At 40.2% G+C, this 26,716-nt stretch overlaps 1 protein-coding gene across 3 annotated transcripts in view; it reads left to right on the top strand.

Moving 5' to 3' along the window:
* The first annotated feature begins 223 nt into the window (after nt 1-223).
* The window catches only part of LOC134384028 (uncharacterized), a 202,866-nt gene continuing 176,373 nt past the window's right edge, over nt 224-26,716 (top strand). For 2 of the 3 annotated variants that reach the window (XM_063105643.1, XM_063105642.1), the window contains exon 1: nt 224-567. The gene's annotated coding sequence lies outside the window, so the exon portion shown is untranslated. The remainder of the gene's footprint in view (nt 568-26,716) is intronic. The other variant, XR_010024237.1, reaches the window with a different exon arrangement.

Below are 26,716 nucleotides of genomic sequence, written 5' to 3'. Positions count from 1 at the left end.
GCGCGCACACACGCACACGTGAACACGCACGCCCTCCTTCCCTCCCTGCAGCCCCGGCTGCCCCCGAGCCCGCTCGCCCGGCCCTTCCTCCCCGGTGCGCGGCGCCCGGGCGGCCTCTGCAGGCCCCTCCCCCGGGGAGGGGAGCGGGACGCGCGCGGGAGCCGGGCGCGGGGAGGGACTGGCGGTTGGGGAGTGTCTGGCTGCCCCCGCCCCTCGAGCCCCTCCCTCCGTCCCTGCCTCCCACCTCCCGGTCCCCTCCCTCGCTCGCTCCCTGCCCACTCCCGCGGGGACGCTCCGTGGCGCGGCTTCTTCACACTTTAGTTGGGAGCCGCGCGCCGCGCTCAGTTACTGGAGAGCTGGCCGCGCGCCGCCGCCCCCCGCTCGCACGCACGCGGGCCCGGCCTCGGGGGGTTCGGCTTCTACTCCCAGCAGCAGGGAGGAGGGGGAGCCGCGGACACCCTGTGGGGAGGAGGAGGAGGAGGAGGAGGAGGGAGGAAGAGAAAAGCGAGGAGGAGAGGGCGGGGGGCGGGGGGCTCGCCACCTTCAGCTCCCCCGCGAGCGCCCAAGGTAAGCGCGAGCCGTCGCCTGCTCTGGGGCGGGGGGGGAGCTGGCGGCGCAGCCCCCCGGAGCCCGGCTCCCCGGCACCCCGGGCGGGCAGGGAGGGAGGCCTGCGGGGTGTCTGCCGCGCGGAAGGAATGGGAGCCGCGGTCGTGGCGCTGCGTGCGCGGGGCCCGGGCCGGGGCTGCCGCTGGTTTGGGGCTGGTGGGGCTGCTGCAAGGGACGGAAGCTGGGGTGGGGGTGCCGCAGGGGGCGCCCGCTTGCCAGGATGAGGAGGGCTGGGATGCGGTTGGGGCTGCTGACGACTTTCGTCACATCGAGGCCTGGGTGGCTGGTGTGAGACACCCCTCCCTTCCCACCCGCACCCCCCGCCGCCCTCAGCCTTCCTGCTCCTCTCTAGCTTTGCATGTAGCCACTGTACTTTGCAAGCCGCAGCTTGAAAGAAAAAAGAAAATTGAGAATCCTTGGCTAAGTCTGCAGGTCCCTTCTCCCGCTCCGACTGATTGATGTGTTTGCGAGGGTGGTGTGATCTCCGGGATTTCTGAAGTTTTGACCTTTGGGGGTGGGTTGTTTCGGTGCGTCTGTTTGCCTTCCTCGGTGTATTTAATATTCGTGCCATGCAAGGCAGCCGGAGGTGCTTGGTTATTGTACACGGAACAGATTTCACTCCCCTCTGCAGGCAGTTCGTGAAGTGCTGCTGCCACAGCTGCCTCTGGTCTGCTGGTTAATGTCCTTCTGCTATCATCCACCCTGCCCCCTCCTACGGAGGGATTGTTTTTTTCCCCAGTTACTGTTTGTGTGAGAGAAATCCCTGGGCTTAAGGGCTCTCGTCACCCATTCATTCCTCTTCTAAAGCTTTGAATGGCTCAGACATGTTGGTAAAATTTGGGGTGGCTTTCTTTGCTCCAAGAGTTGCATGGCCAAGGATGAAAATGTACACACACAAACACGCATGAATCTTGAGAGATGGCAAGAGTTTGAGAGAGAAGTGATTGGTTTCCAAGAGGAAGTTAACGACCTATGAGATATCTTCCATCACATGCGGGTTAGGAAAACTGTTTTAAAATAGATAGTGCTTATGTGGTGTGTGGCTGGAAGACAGCCATAAGTTCAGTTATTGAAGCAACTCTGAAAGCGATACCTCCTGATCACCTAGACCTCAGTTAAGACACACACATACTCTGACTCAGACGTTGAGAGGAGGCTGACACACCATAGATTCCATGTAGTACTTTTTTTTTTAAGGCGACTGTACAGACTGTTTAGGGAAATGACAAGTTCATTACGCAGACACATGCAATGAACACCTCTCTATTCAAGGGAATGGGCCCACTTTTACCTAATGAGAATGACCTTTGGGTTTGGTAAAATTGAGATGTACCAGGATAGAAAAAAAGCATGGGCAGCGTGGGCCTGGGATACCTCAGCTCTGTTAGGGGGAGAAGGTGATGTTTCTGAAAGGTTTTGTAAGTCCAAGATGCTGACTTTGGGGGTTTTCTCCCCTTTTTTATGCTTCTGGAGCTGGGTTGTAAGATCAGTAGAACGTGTTCTGTGTTGGCTGTTTGGCAATGTAATTGATCAGACATGGGCATTAATTTGGACTTGATCACCTATTTTTGTTTTGCTGCTTATAAAACCGGAAGTGCCAGTGATAGGACAACTGTGAGTATTCATAGGCATTAAACCAATGCTAGGACTAGGACTTCACAGATCACAAATGCAGCATTGAAATATAATTTCCTTTAATGTTTCCTACTGTGCAAACTGAGTCCAGAGAACAGCTCTGGAGGGCGACTAAGGAAAGCAACAAAGACAAACACACCCAGCCCTTGGAGGGATGGATGCCTGAGAAGGGGCGGGGTGCTTCTGTTGTCTAGCATTATCTCAACTGGAGCATATTTCTCACGAAAAATGGCCTTGGGTGGCAGAGAGGTCTCACATCCTCCAATGTTAAATGTTCATCCTAGAAGGACCCCAAGGTTGTAGCTTCCTTCTTCCCAGCTGATTCCGGTTCATTCTGAGTCGAGAGAACTGATGATATGTTTTCTTGGCTAGTAATATATACCTCCCTTGCCCATCTCACTTTATCGTTTAACATGGATTTCTGAAAATTGATAGGCCACTGTCTGAAGTGGTTTGAGCTTCTTAAAGAATGACATAGTACACATCAGGAGCTTGCCCATTAACTGGTACTATTTGCTGTCACTGATTCAAAAGCCCTACCAGGAGGAAGATGGTTTGCACCGTTATGAGTATCATTTCCAGGTTGATGGTGCCTCTGCACTGTGTTGGATTTGTGACCAGGCAAGCTTTGAATGTTACATCCCAAGTGGCTTGCTCCAGGCACTCAGTGGCTCCCTTCTTCTGGATATTTTTTTGTCAGAGAGGGAGACACCAAAGGCTGGGGGAGGGAGTGTCAAGGCATTAAACCAGTGCTGGGACTAGCATCGCCCTTAGGGCAGGAGACTATTCACAGAGGGTCCTACGTGTGATAAGCATTACCAGCTTCATTTTGAACTTCTCAGTGCAACTTGCAGCCATGTGAGGCACCTTTTGAGGCTCACACATTTAAGTACACAGGTCGTGGAGTTCTGCATCCTTTGAAGTTTCCTTCTCGTTCTACTTGTAGAAGGAGAATGCCAGTTAATAGAGAAATTGGTCAAACCTCATTGTCTTATGACCTTTCTCTAGCTTATTAGAACCAGACATAAGGTGGGGCGGGGAGGACGTTGCTTTGTGTGTCATGTACGTGTTTTCCCTGCTGCTGTTTTACCCACATCTCAGAGTGTTGGCATCACTGGTTTAAGTGGCTTTAACTGTTTAATTCTGTACCTCCTCATGGGTCGGATGAAATCCAAACTCATCCGAGAGTTGTTAGGGTTGGGTATGTACATGTGAATGGACTGCAGCGCTCCAGCAAGCCCTCTGAGTAGCACCTTCCTGATTTTCTATCAGAAGTGAAGACATGGCAGATCTGATCTCATAATGCACATTTATGTGAAAATAGTTTATTTATAAAAGTTGATTTGTCTCCAAATTTTCAGGAACATATTGACTGTGTAAATCAACTTATACATGTCTAGTAGATAGGAACTCACTCAGATATTGAATGGATCAGTCTTAGTTTCATGAAAATATACATCTCTTTAAAAATACTGTTTTGGAAATGGGTGTAGTAAAGCCCCCTCCCAAGATGAAGGGAGGGAAACATGAAATAATACAGGGGTGAGGACCTAGCACAGTGTTCATGGTGGGAATTCAGGTGTTTCACTGACCTTTTTTTTTTGCAACTTTACTTTGTAAAGATACTTTCATTAATATGTTTTTAGCAAACAAATGCATTTTTGGCCATTTCATGGTCCTTTGAGCTTCGATTTTAGAAGTTCCATAGCATGGGAAAAGTAAAAGTTATGCTTAATTAGGTTCTTGATAAAACATGAGAAATAGATGTAATAGAATGCTAGAGATACTGCTTAGAAAACTGTGAAAACGGGAATAGGGCTTGTGTGCAGGAAGAATTGAGACAATGAAACTGTATTTTGAAAAATGTATTTTCCAGAGATCATAATTCAAGAGCTTATCTGAAGTGGCATGTAAATTATACATATACATATTTTTAAAGTAGGCAGTTGTTTAGCTTGACTATCTCAGTTCTGAAGTTTAATTTTATGAGTTACAGTTGAAACAAGAAACGACATGACATGCTGTGGTTATGCAATTATGACAGGAGTGGTTGGATGTAAACTGGGCTAGGATAAACATAGAAACGCACACACAACAGCCTCTGCAGTCACCAGGTATTAAGTTCCTTTACGTTTTTGTTAAATATGTTGCTAGAAAATGTATTTCCTAGGATGTAGGCTAGTCACGTAATATAAAGATTGCTTCCCCCTACACTGGTGAAAGGAGATGCAGCTTCCCCAATCTGGAATGGAAACTGAGAAGATTAATTGGCCAAACTACTGGAAGGCGGGGCTGATCTGCTCATCTCAGCCACCCCCATAGCAGCCAGCATTGCACTTGGAAGTCACTGCGAGTGATTGAATTGAATGGAATTAACCTAATTGGTTACTATCTGTAATGTGTCAAAACCTCGGAGAAATACATTAGACACAGACTTAAGTTTTAATAAATCTGTACATTATTAACAGCTCTGTACTGTGCCTCAGGGAGGATTTTTAAATGTTGAAACATATTTGACAGGAAAGTGAACATTCCAAGCATGATGGCCTCTCAAATGACTGGAATTTCTAGTTAGGGGCATCTTGATTTGGAATATATATAATTTCTATATTTGACAGCTGTTTCTTCCCTCCTGGTTAAAGCTGTGGTTATCATCTTATTTATCTGAGGGGCTCAGTGAATAACAGTGCTCATGTTTATAGCGTGCCTTCGAGGTTTCAAAGTCCTTTCATGCACCCTGTCTCATTTGGCATTTGGCTGCAGCCATAGCAATCAGAGTTTTCCATGCTGGGATCTCTCTGAGAATGTGCCTGGATCAAGGAGTGGTGGAGCAGTCCTGGGGAAGCTCAAGTAGCTCCATCTCTTGATTTATAAGACTCGCTGCTACTCCCTCCAAAATAGCTTAAAAAGGGGAAAGTTGAGACCTAGTTGGTGCACTGAGCTCACTCAGGCTTAGCATCCTGTGGCCCTCCCCTAAATCTGTTCTCTGTCTTGGGCTGCCTTTTACCTCTGACTTCTCCTTTGCCAAATATCTCTTTCACCTTCCTGTCCCTTCTGAAGCTTTTTAATGTTTTTCTGTCTCGTAGATTTTCTTTCATAGACACTCCTGCTACTTATCCCCCCACCTTACTTTTGCCTGCAAGACTTCAGTTTTGTGTGTCCGAATGAGCTTTTCAAGCATTTTTTTTTTTTTTTTTTTTTTTGTGACCAGTAAGAGGAACGTAACCCTCAGCTTGGTGTCATCTGCACCGCGCTCAGCCGGTGAGCGCACCGGCCATCCCTATATAGGATCCGAACCCGGGGCCTCAGCGCTCCCAGCGCCGCACTCTCCCCAGTGAGCCACAGCCCGGCCCTCAAGCATTTTAACCATATCTCCAGATCCACTATCTCTCCCACCTGTCTGCCCAACAGTAAACTTCCTGCTTCCAGCCCAGCTTCTCCCTCTGCCCTCAGGGCCCCTTCCGCTGTCCTGCTTCGCCCCACACCTGCTTGCTTATTTCTCCCACCCCCTTCTCTCCATCAGGCCTTTAGATCTTCCAGCACATGCCTGCCTCTGCCTGTTTCACTGGCTCCTGCCATCTCAGCAGATGTGTTAATAGCGTTCATGAACTGGCATCCACATACTTTATACCACACTTTCTACATTTATACGTGTAGAAAAATGGAATTAGAGCACCCCCAAGCTTAAGGATCTTTCTTCCTTTGTTTTTCACTTGGTTTTCACTATGTCAAATTGTTCACTTTTGAAGGCTCTTAAGCCATTTAACAATAGCTGAAGTACTGTGCTTCTTCACTTAGCAACTACATCTCCCACTGGGTAACAGATAAAGGAGATATCTTGATGATTATTGTTACTTTTAAAGATTTGGACAACAAATCTTGCGAAGCATTTCAGAGATTTTCATAATAGCACCATTGAAAGGCTTTATTATCCCCAGACTCTACTTGCTAATCACAGAAGGAGAATGCTTTGTTTAATTTCATCTTCGTTACCTTTTTTTCCTCCTTTGGTGAGATAAATGTTGGTTTATTAAATATTACTGTAACTTGAACCAACTTTTTTTCTCATTTGTTGTGGTTTTACTGCTCTCCATGAAAATTTTATAAGCTCACGGGACACATTTGTGCCTGGCAAAGATCCTTTAGCTGAGATATACCACTGTGGGTCTCCCCTATAAGTTTATAGCATGTGTTGGCCCCATCAGTAGGGTTAGTGAGAAAAAAAAAAGTAGTAAAACGAGGACTAGCACTAGAAAAACATATCCCGTTGACTCATTACATACAAATTTGGATTGGTCTTTTCAGAAAACTGTACTTCAAAAGTAGATCCAACACTAGTGATGCAATATCCTGAGTGCTTTAGGGCTTTTGGAAGACCGTGCTTTAAAGCAGAGCAGGGAGATGATGGTTCTTAAGTATGAATTCCCTTTCTTTGATGAATCTCTACTTTATTTGAGTGGGGTGTATACTGCAGTAGTTTCAGGTCATTGCTAAACCATGTGTGAGGACATATTCCACTTCACTTGATGACTTCGCTGGGTAGGAAAAGGAGAACGAGAAGTTGATAGTTTTCACTGGACTGTGGGGGTGTTTCTCATGCCCATTATCACAGGTATAAGTGGTAAGTGAAGCACTCTTGACACCCCAGGAGATGCATCATATATCACAGCCACTCCTAACAGCTTCTCCCTGAATCTCAAAGTCAACAGGAAGATCTTCAATGGTTGTTTTCAGTGTAATGTTCCCCCGGTATTAACACTAGGATTTCTTTCATGAGAAGATGGAAAAGCCAGGTGTAGAGTAAGGAGATGCTGCAGGCCACCGGGCTATGATTTGTAGAGAACGTCTCAAAGACACAGTTAATACATGCCAAGGGGTGACTTCAGCAGTTCCCTCTGAAAGTTCTGCCAGAAGCAGTTTTCCTAAGATAATTTTTTAACAGTTCTTGTAATGAAAAGGCTATACAGGAATAAGCAACATATATGTCTCAGGCAGTTACTGTTTTGGTAAAGGAAGTGAGGATCCAGGAACCTCTCTGAGTTGTTTAGTATTTGCCAAAAATTCAGATGTTCTGGTTTCTGTGCCAGGAATCCATGACAGTGTAGATACAAACACCCACCCCTGCTTTGCCTTGGGACATCCTCCATTCTGCTGTTTCTCTAGAAATCCAGGCCATTTTTCAAGTTTCAATTCAAATCTCACCTCCTCAAAGGAGCATTTTTTTGACCATAAAAGAGTCGTTGCTCCCTTACCTTCCATGAGCTCCTGTAACACTCATTTTAGGTTTATTTTATTTCATTATTAGTTTTGCTTTTCATTTATGTACTTTTCCCCCCAGCCAAATGGAAGCTCTTCTGCCACATCCACTGGGCCTTAACAGTAGATTGTACTGAATAAGTAGCTAGTGGTTGATTGATAGCTGGTCATGGATCTGAGGCTTGAAATTTCTCTCTATGAAGAACTTTCTCCCTTTTAAAACTCTCTTCAGCAAAATTAGGAAATTTGGTTAAAGAGAGTTTTAAAAGGGAGCAAGGAATGAGAAAAGATAATGGAAAATTTTAAATCCCTTCATTGGCCAAGGTTAAGGCATCTAATATTTCTTATTCACTCAGATAATTTATTAAACAAACATTTGCTTTTGTTGATGACACTTTGTGTCATCTTACTGCCTGGCACTGGAAGGATGCCAGAGATATAGAGATAAAAAGGCCTGGCCCTACTTTTGCGGAGTTCTCAGACCATCAGGGAAATTGACATGTGAACACATGATATGTGGTGAATAGGCAAAGGTGCTTTGGAAGTGAAGACAGGAAAACGCCCAACTCTGTCTAAAAGTAGTGGGACAGTGCATCCTGGTTTCCCTGGGACAGTCCTCATTTATTCCCACTGTCCAACATAGTTAATAATAGCATCCCTTTTACTCTCAAAAAGGTCCCAGTTCAGACAATAAATAATATAGTTCCCCAACACTGAGAAGTCATAGAAGGCATCACAGAGTGGGAAGTATGTGGACTGACACTTGAAAGCTACACGGGAGTCCTCTAGGGCACTGCTTACATTTCCAAAAATGTTAGAGGACTAACACTGGTTCACTCACTTTTCATTCTTCTCATTTCACTGTGGACTCATAGACCAGTTCACAGACTGGCATTTGGAAATAACGGGGATTGGGGCAGATGGAAGATGAATAGGATGTTTCAGGCAGAAGACACACAATGATGTGGAGCCACATGGATGTGGATCAATGTGGCTGGACTCTCCACATGGGATGGAGAGTGATGGGAGGTGAGGCTGACAAACTATGCAGAGTCTTACAGGTTGTACTAAAGAGTTTGGATTTATTACCCAAAATATGAGCATTGAGAGGCATTGAAAAACTGTAAAGATGGAAGAGTTGTAATTTGCATGATAATTTGTTCTTTAATGAGTGGGTAAGAGACTGGAGAGGGCCAGAGACGTGTCCCAGCAAGTGAACTCTAGTACCGACTTGACAGGAGTTGCTGAGAGCTGAAAATGGGAAAAAGGAACAGACAGAAGGATTTAGGAAGCAGAATTGGTAGGACTCAGTGACAAATTTGGCATACAGAGTGATGAAGGGGGTAAAGAAAATTGCAAAATTTCTGAATGGATCATACTCACTGAGATGGAGAATCCAGGTATTAGGAGGAAGGATAATTAACTCAGTTTGAAGTATGTTTAGTTTTAGGTGCAATATGCTTAGATGGAAATACTTAATTGGTAACTGGAATTCTAGTTTGGAATTCAGTAGAGAGGTTTGGTGTAGAATTATGATCTCGGCTCAGTCATTGTTTTCTCTGGGAATCATTTCCTGATTTCCATAATGAGGTCAAATCCCTGTATTCTGCCCTCTTAGTGTACCAAGCACCTCCTCACCTACATGCACTTCCCAATATTATAATTGCACATTCATTTTTGTGATTCTGTGGTTAACAATAATACCAACCCCTGCCCAACTGTAAAGTCCATGAGAAGACTATATCTATATTTAATCCCTTGTATCAAAAGGACACCTACTGCACAACAGGGGTCCAGCACATATTGGTTGAATGGATGAATGAATGAATGAAAGAGGGTTTTTGTAAATTAGGTAGTTGAAACTACAATAGTTTGGCATGAGATTGCCCAAGGAAAGTATGAGAAGACAAAACTGAACAGTGAGTTCTGGGGAACTCTATCTTGTGAGAGGTGTGATGGAAACGGATGGTGAAGGAGACTGAAAAGCACAAAGTCTCTAAGAGGCAGGAGAGCCAGGCAAGCATGGTGTCTGTCAGAGGGGAAGGAGGGAGGATCAAGCAGTGGCACGTGGTCAGAATTGTTGCATGAAGAAGTAAAATAATACTGCAGGGGTCTCCTCAGGATTTGCAATGACTCTTTATTAAATAGAGGTGGAAATATTTTCCTTATGGGAGGATATCAAGGTGTTTCCTCACTGCTAAAAAACTCTGTATGGCTATGTAACATGTAATCTTATATTAACTTATGCTGCATGCAACTTTGATATTTTATCATTTTGCTGGTGTCGTAGGTTTGGAATCTCAGTTTAGCCTTTTATAATTTATGCCAGCACCTGAGGTAGTAAAAATTCGGAGCCATGTTTGGAGAGGATGATGAAACAGTACAATGTTTAATCATTGTGAATTTATGAGTGTGCGTACTGATTTATAAGGGGATAAAGTACATGGGTATTTACATTCCACCAGATGAATAGCCATCTACACAAATGACACATTACATTACAACATTGTAACAAAGAATGGCTAATTGTCTGATTCCAGAAGTGAAGACTGAGAAGCAATGTCACTAAAGGTTTGTAGTATAAGTAGGGAGGCATATTGCAGAGTATGATTTTTACTTGTTCTCAGTCTCCACTGAGAGGTAGAAGTGGGGGAGGCATCATAATGTAGTGGGAAGAACGTGGGCTTTGGATTCAACAGATTCTGTACCAGTTCCACCACCTCTTAACTGTAGATTCATGATCTTGAATAACAATGGCAGTAGTTGACAATAGTAATAATAAAATCTGACATGTATTGAGTGCTTACTCTGTGCCCAGGTACTGTAGTGAGTATATTGCTTGCATTATTTTCTTTAATGTTTGCACAACTCTATGAGGAACCTACTACTATTACCTTTACTTTATAGGTAAGGAAGAACTGAGGCTTAGCATGTTTAGGACCTTGACCAAGATCTTGTAGCTAATGAATGGTGGTGCTAAGACTGAAATTCAGTTTTCTGACTCTAAAGTTAGACTTTTAATTATCAACTCCTGGACAGTTCCATTTTCTCAAAACTGCTTCCCCCACAACACACATACAAGAGGACTTCAAAAAGTTTATGGGAAAATGGAATTTAAAGATAAAAATAAAGATAAAAACTTTATTTCATAACATAAGCTCTGTCAAGTTCAAGGTACTTTTGTAACTGATGATACCACCCATTTAGTTCATCCTTAAACTAAGGTCTTGGGAATTTAACCATGTCAATGCAGTATTCTTTACATTATTAACTGAAGGAAAATAGGTGCCCTTTAAAGATTTTTTTTAAAGATATGAAACAGAAAGAAATCAGAAGGAGTCAAATCAGGACTGTAAAGTGAGTGCCTAGTGATTTTCCCTTGAAACTCTTGCAAATTTCCCTTGTTTGATGAGCAAGAGTATTGTCATGGTGGAGAAGGACTCTCTGGTGGAGAAGGACTCTCTGGTGTAGCTTTCTTGGCTGTTTTTCTGCTGAAGTTATGGCTAAGTTTCTCAAAACAGTCATAATAAGCAGATGTTATTGTTCTTGACCCTCCAAAAGGCAACAAGCAAAATGCCTTGAGCATCCCAAAAAACTGTTTCCATGACCTTTGCTCTTACCAGTCTGCTTTTGCTTTGACTGACCACTTCTACCTCTTGATAACCATGGCTTTGATTGTGCTTTATCTTCAGGATTGTACTGGTAAAGCCATGTTTCATCTCCTGTTACAATTTTTCAAAGAAATGCTTTAGGATTTTGATCCTACTTGTTTAAAATTTCCATTGAAAACTTTTCTCTTGTCTGCAGCTGATCTGGGTGCAACAGTTTTGGCACCCATGGAGCAGAAAGTCTGCTCAACTTTAATCTTTCAGTCAGAATTGTGTAAGCTGAACCAATTGAGAGGTCTATGGTGTTGGCTACTGTTTCTGCTTCTAATCATTGCTCCTCTTCAATTAGGGCATGAACAGGGTTAATTTTTTCCTTGTAAATTGATGTGGATGGTTTGCTGCTGTGGGCTTCATCTTCAACATTGTCTTGTCCCTTCTTAAAATGAGTTATTCATTTGTGAACTGCTGATTTTCTTGGGGCATTGTCCCCATAAACATTTTGTAAAGCATTAATGATTTCACTGTTCTTCCACCCAAGTTTCACTATAAATTTAATGTTTGTTCTTGCTTCAATTTTAGCAGAATTCATGTTGCTCTGACAGGGGCTTTTTTCAAACTGGTGTCTTATCCTTCTTAGTGCTTCAAACGAGATCCTGTTCAGACATGTTGTAACAAGTTAGTATGAGTTTATTTTGGTGCAAAAAGATTTTGCAATCCATGCATAGTTTTTTTGTAATATGCATTTTCTTTGAACTTTTTGAAGACCTCTGCTTTCTCATTTACTTGTTCTTTTTTAAGCAAATCACAGACGTTGTATTACCTTGTCTAAAAGATAAGGACTTTTTTTTCCCTTTTAACATAACTATAGTGTTATCATGCCTAAATATTTTAAAGAATAATTCTTTAATATCAAAAACATGAAAGTAATTAAAAGTCAGAAAGCAAATTTCCTTGATTGTCTCATAATTTCTTTTAAAATGATGAATTTGTTATATTGAGAATCCAAAATTTGTTATATTTTTGCATTTAACATATCTGAGAGATGCCTCTGTCTTTACTTATAGGCTTCCTTTCCTCATTTTTCCTCTTTTTTTCTTCCCTAGCAATTTATTAGCTGAAGAAATGGATTTGTCCTGTAGGATTCCCTGCATTCTGTAGTTTGCTGATTGCATCTTCATTCTTGGTGTTCATCATCACTATATTCCTCTGTTCCTATATTTCTTGTGAACTGGTAGTTTGAGCTAGATTGGGAGCTTGATCAGATATTTTGGCAAGAGTACATTGTAGGAAGCGTTTCATACTTCCTATTATATCTCATCGGGAGGCATACTTTCTTGTGTCTTCCTTTGTGAAGTTAAGACTGATCAGTGGATTTAGGTGTTGTCAGTCTGATCTGTCCATTATAACGTTTCCCCATGCTCTTCAAAAACCATTCATGGTCACTATCATTTCAGTAAGGGTTGTAAAATAGTGATATTCTGTTATCCCTCCACAGCAACTATTTGGCTACCTTGAGGTATAGTTTATGTAGGAAAATTAAGCTTGGTTTTCTTCCCTCTATTTTACTCAATGTTCAAAATAATGGGTTGATTTTCTAGTATCCTCCAAAGGAGACCAATAAGGTTTGTTATTTTAATATCATTATGAACCCATGGATTTCAACACAATTTATGTGTACAGTCCCTTGGAGTTATTTATTTTGAAGCTCAAATTATCTTTGGCCTGTGGGAGTCTTTTTAAATTGGCTTCTGAATTCTTCTGATGAGACTATAGTAGTCTTTGATAACTTGATTACTTTCTGTTTTAACAGGATATTTCAGACATTATCTTATACTTTTCCTGCTCTAGATCTTTTTAGTGGTAAACGGTATACAGAGGTCACAGTCGAGGTGTTAGGGGTTCTCATTGCCTCTGGGCGGGTCATTGTTTATAAGCCTTTTCACTGGACCAAGTTAAGAAAATATGTATGGGAGCACTCATATATATTTCATAGTAATATCTTGTAAAGTTCATGGAAAAATAGAATTAAAAGATAATACAAATTTCTTAATGAACTTTTTGAAGACCCCCTCTTGTATGCATATCTATCTCCTACTGAGATATGAATATATCTACTAAAATATGAATATATACTTATGTATGTGTATGTGTATGTTTTATGTATGCATATGTATGATGTATGCATAAATGTATATACACATGTTACATATTTACATTTTATTTCCGTTAAGGTAAGCCAATATCTTTATTTCTTTCCCCTCAGAGAAAAGGTTGCATACTGTAGTTCTGTAACTTGCTTTTTGCACTTAACAGTATATATCATAGATTACTCTGGAGCCATATGTAGAGATTTCTCATTGTGTTTTACAACTGCAGAAACTCTATTGTGTCAGTATACCAAATTTACTCATTTGGATATATGGTGGTTTGCATTCTTTCACTCTTACATTGTAGTGGGGAGTGGTTTACTTTCATTGATGGGGCTTTATTTGCAAATCAGATATAAAGCCTGAATGGAAACATTATTTTTCATTAACTAGGTGGATGGCTGAAAGAACAGTACAGCAATGAGCAGCCTTGTGAATATTTATGTTCATATTCTTGCCAGTTTATCTTTAAGATAGATTTCTAGAAGTAAGATCACTAGGACAAAGGAGAAAAGACATTTGTGGCTTTGCTAGATATTACCGAATTTCCTTCTGTGGGTGCCATATTATTTTGTATTCATACCAGCAAAGTATGAGAGTGCCTCTTACCCCACAGCCTCACCTCTGGATATGTTGTAAAACCTTTGGGTCTTTGTCGTCTAAATGGTGAGAAAAGATACACTAGTGTAATTTTAATTTGTATCTCTCTTATCATGAGCTAGCTTGAGCTCTTTTTTATATGTTTAGGGATCATTTTCATTTCTTTTTCAATGAACTGTCTTGTTATTTATTTTTTTGCCCATATTTATAGGGTTGGGGGTCTTTTTTACCTTTATTTTATATTAGGGACTTTTTTCTCAGTTTATCATTTGTTGTTTTTCTCTAATTATGATGTTTTTATGTAAATTATTTTTCTTTGATGTAGTCCGTTTTATCTGTCTTTATTACATCTTGGTTTTGAGTCGTTGTTTGAAAAGGTTGTAGAGCAACACTGTCCAATAAAAATAAACATAAGACAAATTACATGTGTAAATTTTTTGTAGTAGCTACATCACCAAAAGCAAAATAAACAGGTGAAATTAATTTTAATATATTTTATTTAACCCAATGTATCAAAAATATTATTTCAATAAGTAGTCAGTATTTAAAAATATTAGTGTGGTTTTTACATTCTTTTTTCATGCTAAGTTTTCAATAACTGATGTGTATTTTTTTACTTATAGCACATCTCAATTTGGTCACTAAATTTTCATTGTGAATACTGGATCTGTATTAGATTTCATAAAATTTACAGTTGAAAAAAGTAAATTCACAGAACCAGGTTAAAATTTTCCAATAACTGAATTGAGTATCAGTTTTCCAATTTTAATTTCAATTAATTAAAATTAAATAAAACTGAAAATTCAGTTTTTTAGTCACACTAGGTATAGTTCAAGTTCCCTGCAGCCACATGTAGATAATGGTTACCATTCTGAACAGCACAGTTATAAAATCATCCATATTTTCTTTTAAACTTGTGTGGTTTTATCATTAACACTTTAAATCTGCCAATTTATTTTGGTGTATGATATGGAGAACGGATCCTACTTTCTTTTTTTCCACATAGCTATCTGATATCTTTCCCCCTGATTTGAGATATGCCCCTCTTACATAATTAATTTTCAGAAGTAATTGGCTGTATTTCTGCATTTTCTATTCTCTTTTATTGGTCTATCCCTTCATGCTATAGTACCCTACTGTTTTAATCATAGAAGCTGTATAATATGTTTTAATATTAAAACCATGGTGAGATCCCGTTTTATGTCTACTAGATTGGCACATGTCTGTCAATATCAAGTGTTTGGCAAGTACATGAAGCAAAGGGAATGAATATGCTTGCAATGCTGGTGAGAGTATAAATTGGTACAGTGATTTTGGAAGGAAGTTTGAAATACCTTGTGGCCCTGATCCCCTTAGCCTTCAGGGTAGCAAGAGCAAGTTAGTAGAGCAGGTAGGTAGCAAGCCTGGAGTGGGAGCAGTTTTGTGTAATAACTTCAGATTCCATACCTAATTACCATTTTCTATATAAGCTGGGTTGTGAAAAAGGCTCATAAACACTGCCTTAGAGAAACTCTTAACACATGTGCAAGAATGTGCAAAACAATGCTGTTCATAATAGCAAAACACTGCAAATAGCCGATATGCCTATCAGCAGTTAAAGGGTACTTCAAAAAGTTTGTGGAAAAATAGAATTAAAAGATAATATGAATCTTCCCATGAGCTTTCTGAAGTACCCTGGTATACTGAATAAAGAAATCATGGTACATTCATGTGAAACAGTAGTGAGAGTAATCTGCAACTGTGGGCGTCAATAGGGATGAATTCAAAAGCATAATGGTAAGTGGGGAAGCAAGATAGAATAGCACAGTATGATTCCATTTATGTAAAGTTCAAAAAATGCTGAATTAAAACAGCATGTTGTTCAAGGATAGATTCGTCTATGGGACGACTATTCAGAAAAGCAAGGGACTGTTTAACATAAAATGCAGGAGAGTAAGTACTTCTGGGGGTGAAGGATAGTTTATGCTTGGGAAAGGTCATTCATGAGACTTCAAAGGTACTTGTGATGTTCTGTAGGCAGGTGCAAGATGTTCAGATGTTCATTTGCTTTTATACATTCAATGTATGTGTATTATGTGATTATTTCATAACAAAAGAGAAACAAAATGACAACAAAAATCCAGACATAGGATTAGGTTGACCAGAACTCAAATAATTAAATTTATGCTTGAGAAAAACTTCTGTAAGATGTGAAACACTTGGCTCTTTTTATTTCTTATTTAGTGACAACAACTTTTTAATTGGTTGTATGAAAGTCTGAAGACAGAAATTTGCTTTCAGAGTCTGGGTCAAGAAGCAAGAAATAAGTTATTGTGTAGTATACACACACAAGTGACCATTATATCACCAGGTACAAGTACAGGTAGAGTCATGGGTACTTTGACACTAAGTACTTTTTTGGTACCATTTATGCAAAAACATTATCATGACCAATTTTAAACTTTATTTAGTGAGAGAAGATTTTTGAAGAGATAACATCATTAATAGCAAATGCTTATTAACCATATGTTATCTGCCAAATGCAGCATGTACATTATTAACTCATTTAATCTGGGTAATAGTCCTATGAAGAATTAGATGTGGTCTCCACCTTACAGATGAATAAACTGATACTCAAAGAGGTTAAGTAACTAGTCTAAAGTCCATAGGAAGTACATGATGGGATTTTAATGCAGGCTTATCTGGCCCCAAAGCCCATGTTCCCAACTTTTGTTCCAGCGTATCTTGTTAAGAATTTCAGGTGCTAGTCTGTCCCATTGCTCAATGGAGGCCTGTCTTAATGTTTTCTGCTGCTAAAACAGAATACGTGAGACTGGGTAATTTATAAAGAACAAGCATTTTTTTTTCTCAAGGTTCTGGAGGCTGGGAAGTCCAAGATCAAGGCACCAGCAGGTTTGGTGTCTGGTGAGGGCCTAGTCTCTACTTTCAAGATAGCTCTGAAGAGGAGGAACATTGTTCCTCACAAGGCAGAAGAGAGTGAGAGAGGGCTGAATTCACCCTTTTATACCAGCACCAATCCTACCCATGAAGGTAGAGCCCTCCTGGCCTAATCACTCTTAAAGGTCACATCTCTTAATACTGTCACCATGACAAATAAATTTCAACATGAGTGTGGAAGGGACAGACATTCAAACCATAGCAAGGCCCGTCCCAGAAAGTTAGTATTCCCACTATTTTCTTAAAATTTCAGAGAAGGAAATTCTTGAATATATTGTGGCAGTTCTTCACAATATCTAAATGAATTTTTTTAAATTATTTTATTTTATTTTATTTTTAAATTTTATTTTGTTGATATACATTGTGGCTGATTATTGTTGTCCCTCACCAAAACCTCCCTCCCTCCTCCCTCCCCCCCCACCAATGTCCCCTCTGTTTGCTTGTCGTATCAACTTCAAGTAATTGTGGTTGTTATATCTTCTTCCCCCCACCCCCGGTTTTTGTGTGTGTGTGTGTGTGTGTGTGTGTGTGTGTGTGTGTGTGTGTGTGTGTGAATTTATATATTAATTTTTAGCTCCCACCAATAAGTGAGAACATGTGGTATTTCTCTTTCTGTGCCTGACTCGTTTCACTGAATATAATTCTCTCAAGGTCCATCCATGTTGTTGCAAATGGCAGTATTTCATTCGTTTTTATAGCTGAGTAGTATTCCATTGTGTAGATGAACCACATTTTCCATATCCACTCATCCGATGATGGACATTTGGGCTGGTTCCTACTTTTGGCTATTGTAAAGAGTGCTGCAATGAGCATTGGGGAACAGGTATACCTTTGACTTGATGATTTCCATTCCTCTGGGTATATTCCCAGCAGTGGGATAGCTGGGTCGTATGGTAGATCTATCTGCAATTGTTTGAGGACCCTCCATACCATTTTCCATAGAGGCTGCACCATTTTGCAGTCCCACCAACAATGTATGAGAGTTCCTTTTTCTCCACAACCTCGCCAGCATTTATCGTTCAGAGTCTTTTGGATTTTAGCCATCCTAACTGGGGTTAGATGGTATCTCAGTGTGGTTTTGATTTGCATTTCCCGGATGCTGAGTGATGTTGAGCATTTTTTCATATGTCTGTTGGCCATTTGTATATCTTCCTTAGAGAAATGCCTACTTAGCTCTTTTGCCCATTTTCTAATTGGGTTGCTTGTTTTTTTCTTGTAAAGTTGTTTGAGTTCCTTATATATTCTGGATATTAATCCTTTGTCAGATGTATATTTTGCAAATATTTTCTCCCACTCTGTTGGTTGTCTTTTAACTCTGTTAATTGTTTCTTTTGCTGTGCAGAAGCTTTTTAGTTTGATATAATCCCATTTGTTTATTTTTCCTTTGGTTGCCCGCGCTTTTGGGGTCGTATTCATGAAGTCTATGTCCAGTCCTATTTCCTGAAGTGTTTCTCCTATCTTTTCTTTAAGAAGTTTTATTGTTTCAGGGTGTATATTTAAATCCTTATTCCATTTTGAGTTGATTTTAGTATATGGTGAGAGGTATGGGTCTAGTTTCATTCTCCTGCATATGGATATCCAGTTATCCCAGCACCATTTGCTGAAGAGGCAGTCCCTTCCCCAGTGAATAGGCTTGGTGCCTTTGTCAAAGATCAGATGGCAGTAAATGTGTGGGTTGATTTCTGGATTCTCTATTCTATTCCATTGATCAGTGTGTCTCTTTTTGTGCCAGTACCATAGTGTTTTGGTTATTATAGCTTTGTAGTATAGTTTAAAGTCAGGTAGTGTTATGCCTCCAGGTTTATTTTTGTTTTGCTCAGCATTGGTTTGGCTACGCGTGGTCTTTTATTATTCCATATAAATGTCTGAATAGTTCTTTCCATTCTAAATGAATTTTTAACATCAGTTTTAATCTTGCTTTTCTTTAGTACCATTAAGCAGTTGCTCTCTACCCCTCTGTGATATGTCTTTTCATAGACTTGCTGGCTTTAAATAGTTTGTTGACTGGGCAGTAGGGGCCCTACGTGGGTTTCTGTTTGTTAGTTTTCTGATATGAAGCCTTCCCCAGTTTTTCCTCCTCAAGATTACCCTGAATTCCAAAACCTCTCTTGGCTGTGCATGCACAAAATCTTTGTTGCCCGTTTTCTCTTCCTGCATTAAGATTTTACGTATGTGTCTATTTCTCCACTTGTCAAAATTTTTAAACTTTTTTCTTTGTTGATTCTCTAGGGATTACCTTATGTATCCAAATTGTGATATCAGCAAATAAAACTTGCACCCTGGTCTTTTATCTGAGTCATTATATGGCTTTTTTAAAAAAATCAGACCCGACACTAATAATTCTTATTATAATTTGAAGTTACATCATGTTTAGCATCACAGTTCTCTCATTTTCTGCTACCCCTTCTTTCCATTGGTATTTTCACCAAAGAACACAGCTGATGAAGGGGACAGGGTGGAAGGAGCATTTGAATGAACATTTGGTTGCTAGGGAACCTGGTTCCTAAGGAATTGTGAATTCCCAAAGTTATACAGAGATTATGGCAGAGCTGCTTGGAATCTCTGTCTGTTTCTCTTTAGGTTGGTGCACCTCCAGCTTTGGTGCTGACCGAAGCTCCTAAAGCTGCTCAGCCTCTTTCTCTGGAGTGAAAGTGGCCAAAAAATTTCTAATCAAAACGAGGAAGAGGTCAGTGTAAGAGCAAAGGTGGTGAATCTGCATCTTACCTCCTGATCTCCAGGTGTTTGTGTGCCTCTCCAAGCCCCAGGAGGAGGGTTTTTATAATGATACCGAGGCCATCTTTACATCTTCCAATTCCATTATATTTGAGTCTCTAACAAATGTGCTTTAGGTTCAAGTGTAAAGAAAAATACTTTCTCTTACTATAATCTCAAATGAGAGTTTTGTGATGCTCTGTGTGCAAATAAAATCTCTCTCATGTGTTTTGATTTTTCACTCTTTAAAAATCATCATATCTCAAATAAGCAAGGTTAAAAATGAACCAAACAGGATCAAATACACTCCTGTGATTAGCAAGGAAGTAAAATGAGTATATCCAGAAATGAAATGCATGTGAGATTCATCTTGGTTTTCTATAACTGGGTTAGATCATGAAATAATGATTTGGAGAGGATCTTTTTTTGAATCTTAAATGTTTCTAAGATGGGATTAAAGTGAGGGCAAGGGAGATTCTGAGAAGAGAGTGAAGATAAACACAGATATTCATGATCAGGTGTTGTTCTTTGGAAAATAAAATTTGTGTTATAATTTGTGGCAGGTTATTTGTTCAGTGGCACAGAGGATCAGAATTGTGAGGGGAATTCAGCTGGGATAGCATGCATGTCTTTTCCATACCGCCTGATGAAAAACCTTCTAATGTACAGAAATGCATTCAGAGTGTACTTTCCTGATTGCTCCTTTAAAGGGCTGTTGAGGAAGGACTCGAGCCTCACTCTGTTATATTGAGCTCTAATGGGCCAGTTGCATGTGTGTGAAAGAGTATAGGAAACTTGTGCAGGCCACAGTCTAAATGTGGATGCATTCCTCAGAGTTTGTCAGAGGAGGGCTTTTCCTCCTTTTCATACTCCCCCCCCCACCTCCCCCCAACACCTTATTTCTCTATAGAATTGAGTCTTTGATGTTGAACTAACCATGGCTATAACATTATATGTGCCTCAAAAGAGTGGGAAAAATAAATAGGTACCTAAGTGGTATTTCCCGTAATTGAACGGTTATACAACTACATTTGTCTGGTAACATTTAATATGAAAAACTCAGAAAAATCTCTCAGGTGAGATTTTCTTTCTAATCTGAGTGAAACTTTCCCCAGGGGTCACATCCTAAGCCCCGCCACATCCACTTAGTGCAGTGTATGCATCTGTTCAACAAATGAGTGCATGTTAGTCCAGAAATCCACAGACACCATTTCCCCCTGAAGCAAATAAAAGACATCATCTTGGGTTATTTGGATAGCTCTGATAAATCTCTTACCTGCTTAATTTTGAAATAGCATGGTTTTTGCAGGGTCTGGGGGAAGGGAGGACAGGAGCATTTAAGGAAATGTACCAGGTCTCTAGCAAATAATTCGTGGCTATTGGGATGCCAAATGCACATTATATTTGACATAGCTATTTATTCTTTTTTATTAAGTGTAAAGAACTCTAAAATGAAAAGTTATATATCTTGGTTGCACCGATAAATAGGAAAATGATAAATAGGAAACAGTTTGAAGAGGACCCAGGGTCTGGTTTTTGCATTGATGGGCATATGGATTTCATTGCAGGTGGGCTAATGGATGTCAGGTGAGGAAGGGAGCCACATAACCTTCCGCTATCAGGGTTTAGAAACATCAGGTAGGCCAGAGGGAGCCTGGGTTCTCATTTTCACTTTTTATTAACCTGGCCTCTGATTTTATTATCTGAGATGATCGACGTAAGACAGAGCGGTTGGAGAATTAATGACTCAGTAGTACTGAGATTAGGCAGCTAAGAATGAGAAAAGTGTCCTAAATAGAAATTGTAGCAATTTAGTATTTCCTTGCTGAATAGGTAGATGACTCAATGCACTTGGTAAAACACTTGGTAAAATTACTCTATTAAAACTGGAAAGCGTGTAAGTGTTGGATTGTTACATCACAGTAGGGAATGGTTTACTTTTGTTGGTGGTGGATTATTTTAAAATTAAACATAAAACCTGAACTGAAACATTACTTTTTATTAACTAGATGGGCAGCTGAATGAACGGAGAAGGTGAGTGAATTTATTCTGCAGCAGCAGCCCAGGGTTGAGGGTTTGTGCTTTTGGCAAACCCTGTCCCCTAAGAGACTTCTGCATCCCACCAGTGAGACCCATCCTATCAATGAGAAATTACTGCTCTACTGGGCATTTTATTGCCTTAATTTTTTTCATTCATCATTCATTATTTTGAATCCAGCTCAACAAAGGGTTATTGTTTGGGTCATTTGCTAGAGCCTGGAGCTTTTCTAAATTGAGCTTTAAGTTAAAATATTTATCTTCAAAGAGGAATTTTTATCTGTGTTAGGTATTTGTGAGTGAAGACTCCCTGATAAGAACTGGGAAATGAGAATAGCCACTGGACAGATGGGACGTGAGAGCATGTTCTCCTGAAGTCTTCACCTTCCTGTGGGGAGAGTCTGACTTTTGAACAAACAGTTGTAGGGCTGCTCAGGTTTCCCCACCTTTCTACTTGCATCCCAATCTGATGAAGTCTCATGCATAACAAAAATGGAAAACTAGGGTCCTTTTGTTTAATTCTGACAGTGCTCCATCAGAAAATTTTAGAACAAAGTCTGTGCCTTAATCACATGGCTATTCTTACAGTGACCTAATGGGTTTGGATGTCAGTATTCTTTCTACCAAGAGTTATTTCAGCTTGGTAGTAAGACTATCAAGAGTTATTTTAGCTGAGAACATGAAATATGGGTAGTGTATTAGTCCATTTATGTTGCTTATAACAAAATACCTGGACTGGGTGATTTATAAGAAAACAAAATTCATTGCTTAGAGTTTTGGAGGCTGGGAAGCCCAAATTCTAGGGAACGCGTCTGGTGAGGGTCTTCTTTGGTGGTGACACAGGGTATTGCAAGAAAGGCAGGAGCAGAGAGAAAGAGAGCCCTCAGGACCACACGCACAACCACCATTAAACCACTCACTATGGCAGGGTGCTCACAAATCCAATCACCTCTTCAAGGCCCCACCTTTCAATTAACATAATAGGCCCCTCTTTCAATTATCCTCAACAGTTACAATTGGGGGATTAAGCTTTAATGACTTTGGGGGGCCATTTATTCCACTGCAGATAGTTTCAAATATTTCCATCTCATATTGAACATTTTTAAAAAAGATTCTTACTCAATTTTCAAAGAAAGTTTTCTTCAGCATGTTTTGTAGTGTTGGGAGACCTTGGCCAGCAGTTGGCAATCTAAGGTGGAATCTTGGTTTTTTTTCTTGGTATAGATGAGTCACAACAGAAGGACCCAGAAATCTGCTGTTTTTACTACTTTGCAGTGAGTAGGTCTTCTTATGTTAGAATTGATTCTGATCTTTACCTTTTCTAGAGAGAAATCACCTCACGATATTGGGTAGGAAGTCAATGAAATGAGGTAGTGATGGAATGTTTGTGGGGTGTGGAATGGGGACTTGAGGGAGGGTGCTGCAGAAATCGACCCACAGGTGGATTTTTAAACATGTGTCCTACTGGAATAAAGGGATTTGTAATGCATCTTGGTGAATTAAAATAGAAAGAATAAGAAGAAAGAAAGTGATCCAAAGCAGTGTACTCTGATGATCATGACTTACTAGCTCCTTACAGAATATCAAGTAACCCCTTAGAGTGAGGGGTTTGGTCCACATGCCCTGCCCCATCTTTGTAGTGCGTCTTCTACCTAGCACAGTGCCTGGTTCGCGGTGGGCCTTGACAAATGCATGCTTAACTGAATTAATTGCTGTAGTGACTCCAAGGGCTTAGGTGATCATTGTTTCATTTCTCTCTTCTGTGAATTACTGAGTAATATCTTACTGTTCTCAGCTGTACCCCCAGTTGGCTTTGCTCTTATTTACATCCTTTCTCTAACAGCACTGCAGAGTAGCTACCAACAGAAGGAAATCAAGACATTTATATAAATTTGTATAATGGCAGAGAAAGACATCTAGCAGGGAGAGGATAAAGTATGAGAAATTGGCAAACTTCTGAGCGATAAAAGTGATATATTACACATGGAGAAGAAAGTGTAGGGACAGTAGGAAATTTATTTTTTCAATGTGAATTAAAATAAAGTGTCTGATCTTAAATTTTAAAATAATATCTAGTAAATATTCTGCAAGGTTATTCTTATTTGAGAATTTATTTTTCTTTTCAGTAAAAGAAAAAAAGAACTGTGTTAGATAAATTATCTGTGAATAGTTTATTTATCCAGGAAGTATGGCTTTGGAAGCAATATCCTGATAATTATGTCTTTATCTGGGTAGGTAAGGATGTTTCAAGAAGTTAGGCTTTATCTTGGGAGGATTATGCTGAGATAAAAAATGTTTTTCCGGTGGCTATCTTGGATTTTATACTTTCACCCTAACTTTTGAAGATGTAGTGGATCAGGAGATTTTATGCTAATATTTGTCATCAAACCCCAGAGGTAAAGCTCATCCTCCCAACCCCACAAAAATTACATAGTAAATTTGCAGCCAGTTCTAGAATTTATTTAAACTAAATCTCACAGTATTAAGGATGACCAAAGTACGGGAATGAGTAGTTGCTTTGGATTAGCATAAATGCCCTGTGTTAACATGTTAATGATGCCAGAGCTGATTTTTTTTTTAAGTTTAGTTTGAAATCTGTAGACTGTTTCTTGTTTTGACAAGCTACAGAGCTTGGCAGTAATCTCTGAAGTAGCTATGGCCAGACCTGACCATACCAGGGGAGAATGTTTCTGTAAATGCCCAGTAACCTGAGGCACTGAGTCTGTGGATGTGTTTGGCTGTCTCACTGCAGGGAGAGGGATGTAGGCAGTGAAGTGACAGTCAGCTTTGCCCTTCCTTCTAGAGCCTTTTGAAGAAGTGTCTCTACTGGTGAAAATATGACCCATGAGTGGTGGACAGGGAAGTCAAAAGGAAGGGGAGGAAGGAGTAGTCTTAAAGTCAGAGAAGAGGAGCAAGGAAAGGTCACTGTGCCTCAAATTTACCTATTTCCCTGAAAAAAATTCTCCTGTGTGTACACATTGCAGTTGCTTCCTCCTTCCTCCCAGGTGAGTCTGTTGGCCATTGTGCACCTTCTTGTGTGATTTATAATAACAACATAATACTAAGTACACACAGAGAGCTTTTGCAATGAAAGATGTGACTTGAGAACTGCACCGTATCTCTTCCCACTCCCCTAAAGCCTAACACTGGACCAGAAGTTAAAAGTTGCTCAGTGAATGCATATTGAGTTAATTTTATTTTAGACCCTGGGAAAACCATCTTTGGGCTGCTTCTGGAAGAGAGGGCAACCATCATTCAGCAGAATCCCCTCGGAGCCCTGATCTTACTGTGGGGATTACTGTGTCTGTGGACACAAAGCTTGACCAAAGCTTGACCATGTGAACCTGAACTAAGTGGAAGGGCCCTTCTTACTGTGGGGATTACTGTGTCTGTGGACACAAAGCTTGACCATGTGAACCTGAACTAAGTGGAGGGGCCTTTCTGATAGGAAAAAAATGGTATTAGAAAGGCAAAATCAGAAAGCCTAAACAAACTATTGATTTGGCAATAAATGTTCTAATTATAGGGTCTATTTTTACTTTCTTACACACAGTTTATTTTGTGTCTTAGATTGACTTGCTTTTTGTTGATACTGTTCTGTGATAAAATCTTATCTTATTTGTAAGTTTAATGATTTAGGAACTAAAATGATGGCTTTAATTACTAGTTTATTAATTCTTTTAGCCACCTTTGTATCATTAATGTAATGTTTTCTTCTTACCTTTGTGCGGAGTAAACCACTTTTGCTTCTATTATTTCATTTTTCAACCCTTGGGATAATTTGTTTTGTGGGTCAGAGATGCATTTGATGAAGATCAATACTTATTAAACAATGTGACTTGAGAACTGCAGTGTCTCTCCCGGCTTCCCTAGAGCCTGATGCTGGACCCAGAAGTTAATAGTTGGATGGGCCATATCTATGATTTTTGGCTCCTGTCTGCTTGGAATTTTCACTTTACCACAGACATACGTTCCTGTGGTCCTTCCTAACACTCACCCAGACATGGCGCTGTTCTAGGCATGACCACCGAGTAAAGTTGTGGGATATTGGATTAGAGATGGGCATGGGTAGTCAAATGAATTTCACGTATTTAAAGAACACTAATCAGAAAGATAGGAGGCAAGGATCCCAATTGGCTTTGCTATTAATTAGTAGTGTGACTTTGGAAAATCACTTAGCCTCTTTGCACTTATTTTCCTTATGACTCATGACTAAGTAATAGTCTAGACTAGTTTTCAAACTTCAGCACACATCAGAGTCACCTAGGAAGCTTATTGAAACAGTTCCTGGGCTTTACCAACAGACGTTCTGTTGCAGTAGGTCTGGGATGGTGCCCAGGAATTTGCCTGTTTTGCATGTTCTGTTCTGATGGAGGTGGTCTGTGGGTCACAGTGTCAATAACTCATGGTGTAGGTCAGCGCTTTCCCAATTGTGGGAGGTGACCCATTAACGAGTCATGAAATCAACTTGGTAGATTTTGAAAAGCCTTTGAGAAAATGAAACAGAAGAAAAGAGGGAATATCAGAGCCATCTTGGAGTGATAATCAGTAAAGTTCGAAAGCTCCCTTCTACATTTTTAGGTATTTGTTACCATAGCACCCCACTTCCAAGCATCTTGAAAAGACCATCATGCTTCCTCACTGCCAATTGATTTGAATGGAAAACAGGAGATTTGGAATTCATCCTTCTCCTGGAGTACTGATTATATCAAGAAGGTGAATTTACCGTTAATATTGAGAGTGTCACGTGACCTGCCACAAGATAGAAGTGTTCATTCCACCATTTCAGGGAAACGTGTTCTCAGTATCATCACACAGAGTAAGAAGGTCATTCCGAAGTCTTTCTCTCACGAATGTATAGGAAGCCCTGCTCTCTTCAACTTATTGAAAGCAATTTAGTTAACAAATAAACAATAGTCCCAGGCCAAAAAAATGGCCAGGGATAAACTACATCATCAGAGAAGCAAAACCATCTGTATTAGTTTGGTTTGGTTGCATAGAATGGAGTATGTGAAACTGGGTAATTTATAAAGGAATGAAATTGATTTCTCATAGTTTTTGGAGGCTGTGCATCTGGTGAGGGTCTTCTTCTGCAGTGATGCTAGAATGAGCTGAGCAAGAGAACTGACCTGCTTACTTGTTATCCTTATAAAGCCATCAGAGCCAGGCCCATTACTC

This window comes from Cynocephalus volans, chromosome 8 (genome assembly GCF_027409185.1).
Source record: "Cynocephalus volans isolate mCynVol1 chromosome 8, mCynVol1.pri, whole genome shotgun sequence".
Taxonomy (NCBI): domain Eukaryota; kingdom Metazoa; phylum Chordata; class Mammalia; order Dermoptera; family Cynocephalidae; genus Cynocephalus; species Cynocephalus volans.
Note: the sequence above shows the minus strand (reverse complement) of the source record. Positions and strands in the feature narration are given on the sequence as shown.